This window comes from Caretta caretta, chromosome 10 (assembly GCF_965140235.1).
Source record: "Caretta caretta isolate rCarCar2 chromosome 10, rCarCar1.hap1, whole genome shotgun sequence".
Classification (NCBI taxonomy): Eukaryota; Metazoa; Chordata; order Testudines; family Cheloniidae; genus Caretta; species Caretta caretta.
Genome location: NC_134215.1, coordinates 21194142 through 21202857, shown reverse-complemented (window position 1 = coordinate 21202857; position 8716 = coordinate 21194142).

The window sequence follows — 8716 nt, the reverse complement described above, 5'->3', positions numbered from 1 at the left end:
TCTACTTTCTCATCTCCACCACTTGGTTGGAAATCACCTGCAGAAATAGTGAGAACATTTTCCTGAATACTGTGCTGCCAGCCAAATGCTAGGAGAAGTCCACTAAAGTGAGGCTTAGCAGACTGTGGGCTGTTTTAAAGCAGCTTCCCATCTCCTCTTCCTGTATCTCAAATTGCATCACCAGGGCCTCTCTGCTGTTATCTCTAAGGAAGAGCGGCTTGTTGATGGGGCTCTGAAGCCGCGTGTGCAGGGTGGCAGGTCACAATTCAGTGGTAGTTCTTTCCCATCTTTGCGAGAGGGCTGGATTGCCGATGCATTTTCCATTGCTTCAGTCAGCTTCCTATGGGAATTGTTAAGAGTCAGTAAATAAGCAGAAAGGTGAATCAGAGGACAAAGCAGACGTTTGGAATCGGAGAGGGCTGTAGTTAGCTAATTGCGATCCTTTGCCATCTCTTAAAAATAGACTCTAAGTACAGTGAATTTACTGAGCGTTTTGACAGGAAGCCTGGCATCCCTGGCCAGTGGGTAGGAAATAAAGCCGTGAAATTCCACAGCAGAGAAAAACAATCAGTTCCATTCAAATCCAGCTTTCTTTGGTGTTAATATTTAATTCCTAAAACCTCCATCTTCATCTTCATCTCTTTTCAAATCTCATCAGCAATCATCTCTCTCCTGCCTTGCCTATATATTTCTCTCTCCTATTATTTATTATTTAACTCTATAAAGCACTTTGTGGTAGAGTTTGTACTGAGGATGTTGCACAAAATGAAGCTGTACCATATTTTATAATCACATACAGAGACAGAGGTCCCAGGCCTGCCAAGCTCTTGAGAAGGTGTGTCACTTTGCAAACCTGAGTGGTCCCATTGATTTCACTTGTTAGGCAGGTGCTAACGTGCTCTGCAGGATTGGGGCCATAAATATGTAGATATAATAAAATTATAAATTAAACCCAAACCTGGGCTGTTAACACTAATTTAGTTGAACCAGAGATAACAATGGAAAGATTTCTTAAATTCTAATAAAGGCAAAACCTGAAGGATTAAGGGCAGATTCTAATCTCAGTTACACCAGGAACTCCACTTGCTTCACTGAAATGAGATCAGAATCAGCTTCTAAGTGATTTGCCCCGGGGAGTAGAACTGGGAAACACAAGGCATAATTCAAAGCCCACTGAAACCAACAGAAACATTCCCACTGACTTAAGCGGGGGTTTGGACCAGGCCTATAACTCATTAATTTGAAGTTTTTACTCCAATTACACGCTCTGCCTTATTTTATTTTATCTTATTTTATTTTTGTATTGCCATAGCACTTAGGAGCCCTAATCATGGACCAGGACGCTATGGTACTGGGCCCTCTACAATGTATTTTTAAATGACTTCAATTACAAAATATAGTTGCTAAAAAGAATAGTAAATCATCAAAATGTGAAATCATTAAGTATAATAAATAGTACAAAAGAAACAAAAAGTTGCTGTAGTTTACCCTTATTTCAGACACAGATATCTCATTGAAAGCAATGGGAGTTTGCACAATGATGGGGTAGAATATGGGCCATTATGTGACAAAGGAAGTATTGTTCAACATTAGGGCTTAATCCAAAACCCACCAAAGTCAGGAAATAGATTTACATTTACATTTACTTCCATGGACTTTGGATCAGATTGTTAGACGTTTACAGTTTTAAGCTATAGTCTATCACAGTGGTTCTCAAACTTTTGTACTGGTGACCCTTTTCACATAGAAAGCCTCTGAGTGCGACCCCCTCCTTATAAATTAAAAACACTTTTTACACCATTATAAATACTGGAGGGAAGTGGGGTTTGGGCTGTAGGGCGACAGCTCGCAACTCCCCTCCCCGCCCCATGTAAGAACCTTGTGACCCCCTGAGGGGTCCCGACTCCCAGTTTGAGAACCCCTGGTCGTATTCTCCACCAAAAATGTTATGCTTATAGTTTGTTAGTAGAGTCATGTTCTTTATATCAGCAACACATGGTTTCCACCAAGTTACCACCAGACACTCCATAGTGATGGACACTCCATGTATTTATCTAATAAAAATAATACTATAATTTTTCCTGGCAGACATCCTTATCCGTCCCAGCAGTCAAACTAAGGATTACATGGGCATGGAAACAGGATGACTTTCTCACCATTAAACATGGCCTGTCTGCATCAAGTTTGAGCCACGCTGGTGAGGCATTGAGGAAGTTTGCCATACCACTGCCCATGCTGTGCTTGTTTTATGGCTAAACAGAATTTGGTCTTTAGGTGCATCAGGTGAGCACCACCCACAAAACATGTAAAATAATTTAGTTCGTAACACTATGTGTATAATATGTTGTATTTAGCTATCTAAGGTATTAGAGCTAATCACTACAGCCTCCCTTTATAGACAATGGGGAAGTAAGGTTAACAACCTTTAAAGCAAGGTTGAAAATCAAGCAAAAAATAATAATTATGAATTAAACTGAATGTTGAGAGCAATTTGATAGGCAACTACTCTAGCGATGCTGTGTACATACCAATTGCAATTGCCATGTTTAAAAATCCATATTTCATATTTTTCATTTATAATAACAATATTGACTTCAGGGCATTTCCCTGGGATTAATGACTGAGTAGGGTGAAAGGCTCAGTAGAGGCCATAAGCCATCAATTCCTTCTAACCAGTCATTAATGCCCTGCACCTTAATTATTATTAAACAGACATTCCAGAGCCATGAAAATTACTACAACAGTAGCCAGACAGCACTCAATCCCTAGACAGTACTGATGTGAGGGGCATTCTGTGAGAAGAAGTGTCATGTGGCAACTGCAATGAAGCCGTCAATGTCCATCTTCTTGACAGTAATAACTCATAATATCACAGGGTGCTTGGATGTATAGATAAGAGATTTAATACATTTGGAAAACAAAGGAGATGATTCCTCTATACAAGTCCTTTGCCATGCTGCTTTTGGAGTACTGAGTACAGTTTTGGTCACTGATCTTTAAAGAGGACATTTAAGTGTTAGGGAGCATCCAGAGGGTAGGAGAGAAAAGCTTCAAGAACTAAATGTGTTGAGCATGGAGACTGCAGGAGATCTGTGGTTTACAAATTCTCAAGGTGGGTCCCTTGATTTACTTTATTTTTTTGAACCTGGTTTGTTTCTTTGGAATACCTAAGTGTTCTTCTTGCATGGTGATGCATCATGCCACCCCGAGCCCTGCCTGAGGTCCAGTTCTCGAACAAATGCAATGGCCCGATTACCATCATACCAGTGCATCAAGGTCTGAAAATCTGGCTATTGTGATTTGATACTAAATCTGATTTTCCTTTTTCATTTTTTCTTGGGCATGTGTCTCAGTCCACTCTTGAACTCCTTTGGACCTTTCCATTAAAAAACATTCGCACACACATAATGAGATTGTAACAGAATGTGCTAGGTCTGAGAAAATATTACGCATCATGCTGCTGTAGAAGTGCAATTTTTAATATTTTATTTAAATTAGCTTCATATGACAAGCATGTAACAGTGGGCTCACCAATAATATTGCCAGGCCAATGGCAAGCACTTCATGAGCTAAAGCTAATTAGCATGCAAGGCATGTTTTCCTGACTCACCCCGGGGAAAACAGTTCACTGCAGTTCTACAATATTGAAACTACATTTAACACCTGATATTGTCCTTTTCAATCCTAATGTAAAACTGTAACTTTAGTAGTTGCTTACGTTTGGGTATTTTCTCTCTTTGAATGGAGATAAAGAACCCTTGACAGTTCTAGTTGTTTAAGGTTAGATTATTCAATTCTACAAGTTCAGTTTAATTTAAAATGTAATCTGAGTACTTGTAAATATATGAGGGGATCCATTTACAATGCACAGGTTATCTGTATATACAGAAAAAGGAAACATGCCAAAAAGTCCAAAAATGCTTTAAGCAGAATAGGTGATAAACTAGGTGTGCCCTAGTTTGTCTATTGCATGGCTATTGCTTTGCCTCTGGAACACAGCAAATTGTCAGTTAATTTCTAACTTCTGAAGCATTGATACGGCTCATGAATTATAATAGTATTTGCAAGTACATGAAAATAACTTATGTTTCTGCTCATTAAAAATCAGGGCTGTCTGCACAATTCAGAACTATGGGTAACTTGCCCTGGGGTTTGTGGACTACTGCAGTTAACAGAGTGACCACTGCAGATCATTCCAAACTCATGACAATAGAACCTTTATAGCACACCACACCATCATGTATTCTGGACATGCCACTTGTTACTGAGCAAAAAAATTAGGCATGTTTTAGAAACTCTTCAATAAGAAATTAGGACTGGATTTTGTATCCCTCTACCTGCAAAGCCAGATGCCTTCATTGTCATGAGTTCAACTGTGCAGTGCTCAGAGGGAGCCATAAAACCCTTTTTAAATTGACTAAAATAGCATTAATATGTCACACATTTAAAGGCAATGGGATAAATTCTGTACCATGTGTGAGCTCAGCTCAGGCACAGTGGAAGGTAGCACTGCATGGAGAAATCCATAATCCTGTGCTGCCTGGCCTTGACATGTTAAAGTAGCTGACCCACAATACTGCTTAAAGTCTATAAGTGACCTTGTGCTAGTGGAGGATCACATGTAGCCAAGCTTTACTCTAGTGTGCCTTTTCTTCACCCTTAGAATACCCTGGACACATTACTTCTCTCTCCATATGCCAGAGGAGGGGGCAGCTGGTGCAGAATGCAGCTATCTCACCTCTGCCGGCTTTGTGTCAGTGATTTTTCTAGAGCTAGAAGTGAGTGGTGCGTCTTGGGGAAAGTTGGGTATCTTTTCTTTCCAGTGTTATAAAGCTGCTGGTCTACATTTTCAAAAGTGCTCAATGATATTGGGTGTACCAATTTTAGACACATTTCAGGAACCTAATTTTCAGAGAGAAGGTGCTCAGCACTTCTGAAATGCTGTCTCAAGTCAGACAACCAAAATCATGAGTCACTGTTTTGAAAAATTAGACCACCATTTTTAGTGGTGCATGCCCACAAGATAATGAACTTTAAATCCATGATATTTTCATATATAGAAAAGTTGCCACTTGCCCATCTTGGTCATGGGTTATTTTGGGAGGGGGCGGGGGGGATTTCACATCTGAAAAAAGAAAAGGCAACATTTTGCTGGCACGTTGATATTTTTAAACATGTCAGCAGTCTGAAGTTACTCAGGGGTTTAGAATAGTAAATTAAGTCACAGGAGAGATGGAATAGTAGGCATACAGCAAGTAGGCTGCAATTTTTCACATGGAAATCAGCTGCAAATATGTGGCCAACAATTTCAAATTTGCTTGCCAAAATTTACACACTCAGGGTCTGATTCAATGTCCCCTGAAGTCAACAATTGTCTTTCCATTGACTTAAATGGGAATTGGTTTAAATGGGAGTTGGTTTGGACCTCTCTCATGCAGAGAGCTGAGACTCACAAACACTGAAGTTAATAGAAATTCTGAGTGCTCCATGCTTCTGAAAGTCATGTAACCTAAAAGCCTAATAATGGATTTAGAGACCTAAATTAAGACACCCAAGTTTGAAAATGAGAGGAGTGTGTGCAAGAATGCACATGCAAGTATATTACTAGCTTTCCAGGCAGACTGTAAAAACAGCCTCTTCTTAACGTTATTCAACAGTCAATCCATAGAGTAGTATTGGAATTGACCCCACGGGGACTTTCTTTTCTGCCTCCCAGATAAAAATAACAGGTGAGGCAAAATCTATGATCCAGGCATACTAATAGCTTGGCCAAAAAGTATGAAGAGATCAAGACGCAAATGCAGCTTCATATATTTTCTTTCTAAAAAGGCATTGTGATATGTTTAATATGATTTATCATTTGGTAGTTTTCAACACAGTACAATCCTTTGTAGTTTGAACAAAAAGAAATCCTTCCAATCTCTCTCCTCTTTGCATCATGATAGTAGTACATTGAAGAATAAATGTCTTAAGTAAATAAAGTGCTCTGTGGAAAAGCATGTTTGTTATTAATACATTGTAGTCTTTTTTTCTTGTGGTTTTGCAAAATAGGTTTTCTTGAGGTATTTTTATTTTGAAAGGGCAGTGATTCCCGCAGCTGATAAATAATAGGAGAGATAAAAAGGTTTTAACAGTAATGTAAAATGCACATCAGAGAGTTGGGAGAAGTAATGCAAAAAGGTGCTGAAAGCAGATCATGAGATGTCTTGTGTTGCCACATTTTCTTAAATCAGCATATTATCTCTAACCTGCTAAATATCATCTAAATTTAATAACACATTAGGGTAGTGGCAGCTAGCACATATATAGGACATTCCTGCAGACTACACTAAGGTATTAGACTTAATACAACATGCTGGCAACTAAGATCTACAATTTTTAGAATATTTTATATGAGCATCTGAATAGTCTCAAAATAATGGTACCAGCTTACATGGAAATCATATGTCTATAGGGGCAGCTGTAATTTAATTTTTTTTAAAGGGCAACTCCCAATCTTGTTGGGTGAATGTGGGAGTTAGTCTGTCATTCACTCCCACACGCTTGACAAAAAGCTGGCTACTAAAGAGACAATTTTGTAATTTATGTACACCTGTACAGCCTTTGAATATGATTTCCCAGGTTTAAAAATCAATGGGAGTTTTGCCATTGACTTCAATAGGGCCAAGATTTCACCTTTGGGGTCACAGTGTAATACCCATTCTCACACTGAATAGTGCTTTACTCCACATGGAGTTTCATTAGTTTCAATGGGACTACTTTAGAAGGAAGGTGCTATTCATTGTGAGCAAAATGGTGCTAAAGATGGCTCCCTGCCTATAAACACAAAAGGATAGAGGCTAGAGACAGATGAGATTAAATAAAAGGTCAAAAACAAAATCTGGCTGAAGTTAAAACTAAGGGCCACTTTCTGACCTGTGCTGGATGGATGCCTTTGGGGCAGGAGGTGGTGGAAGGAGCTTTTATTACCCAGACACCTTACATTCCAATGCAAGATAGCTAGTGCTCAACAGAGTATTAACAGAGAGGCCAGGATACCATGTCCATCAGCATACCCAAGGAGGCATGGTCTTACAGCCTGGTGATTTGACCTCACACACAGCTCACTAGTTCATATGCTCAGGAGTGCATCATGTACTAGCAGTGAAACCAATATAAAAAATCAGTAGTGTGTTCCACCACACTTGCTAGCACCCCTGCAACCTTTCAGCCATCCTGAGCCATTTTTCTGCACCCTGACTAGATGGTTCTGGGAGCAGAGAGACTGTTTCACTCTCCAAGATCAGGACCTACCACTACAGTTACATTACACTGGAACAATGGGACAGTCACCTACATTTCAATGACAGGGAGAGTATTCTCAGTAACTGGCCCATGGCTAGGTAATTCACTCCCTTAAGATATTAGAAAAATTATAAATCCCCCTTGGGACTGAAATGTAAAACCCATTACTCTAATCTGTACTTCAATAATAATACTAACAAAAATAATGAAGCCATCTTCCCTGGGAGTTGGACAGAAAGCTAGAGATCCCTTATTGTATTTACTCTGAGAATTTGTAAGGTGCTCTGATACCATGGTGATGAGCATGGTATAAATGCCTAGCTAGATGGATGGATCCAGCTGGCACCTCTCAGCTCCTCCTACACACACCATGGTGCTCACCAAAGCAAGTATATCAGTTCACCTTTTTTATTAAGTATATGGGCACATATTTTGCAGAAATGACACCCGTAGCAAACAAACAATATTTTACACACTTGATTAGCAGCAAATATAAAAATGAATATATAAATAAACATACAGTGTTCTTCCAATGAAAAAGCCCTTCATACATCTATCTGTCTGTGTCATTTTAAAGAGGATATATAAAAAATGATATGACCCTGCTTGTCCAGATAATGTTTATTATTCAAAGGTTTAGAAAGACTCATCCAAGTTGAGTCCTAACTTGCACTTTTGCTATTTACATAGGATTTGTAGACAGATACCAGTTTTTCTTATCTCGAAGATAAATACTTACTATATCAGTCTTTGCATCACAGGTTGTATCAGAAGTATCCTAGAGATAACACAAATCTCTTGAGGAAACCCAGATTCTGAAAAGTAATGGAAACTTCTATAATTTCACAAACTATTTCAAGGTTGGAAAGTATTTACTTTGCCTGTCAGACTTTTCCTGGTTTTGAATATTAAGCACTTTACTATTTTTGCATAATTCAAACTTTCACAACTTAAAAAAAAACCCGATTCCCCAAACAAAACTACTACCACAACTAGCAGTTATCAGTATCCTTGTTGGTAGTGCAGCAGAGGACAAAGACTCAATAGCTAAAGAAAAGCAGCTAAACTTCATCTCTAAAAGTAGTTATTCCCAGGTCTGATTGAGGGCACTTTAATGGGGCAATGTGGAAGCAACTTGCACCGTTGCTTCAGAAAGACTTCTTAGGTCCATAGGCTTACAACTCTCCTGTACAATTATCCAACCGCTATAACTAATATTAACATATTTGTTTTCTAAAGAACCACTTTTCAAATGGTATAATTAGTTACTAAGGCACTGTATTGGGCAAATTGCTGGATGATTCCAAAACAATTATATTCATAAAATAAGAAAAAGGCAAACAGTGAGGCAAATAAAAATGGGTGCAATTTTAATTGATTAAATGGGATTAGCACACCCTTTCACCAGGAGTGAATTTGGTCCTGTAACTGC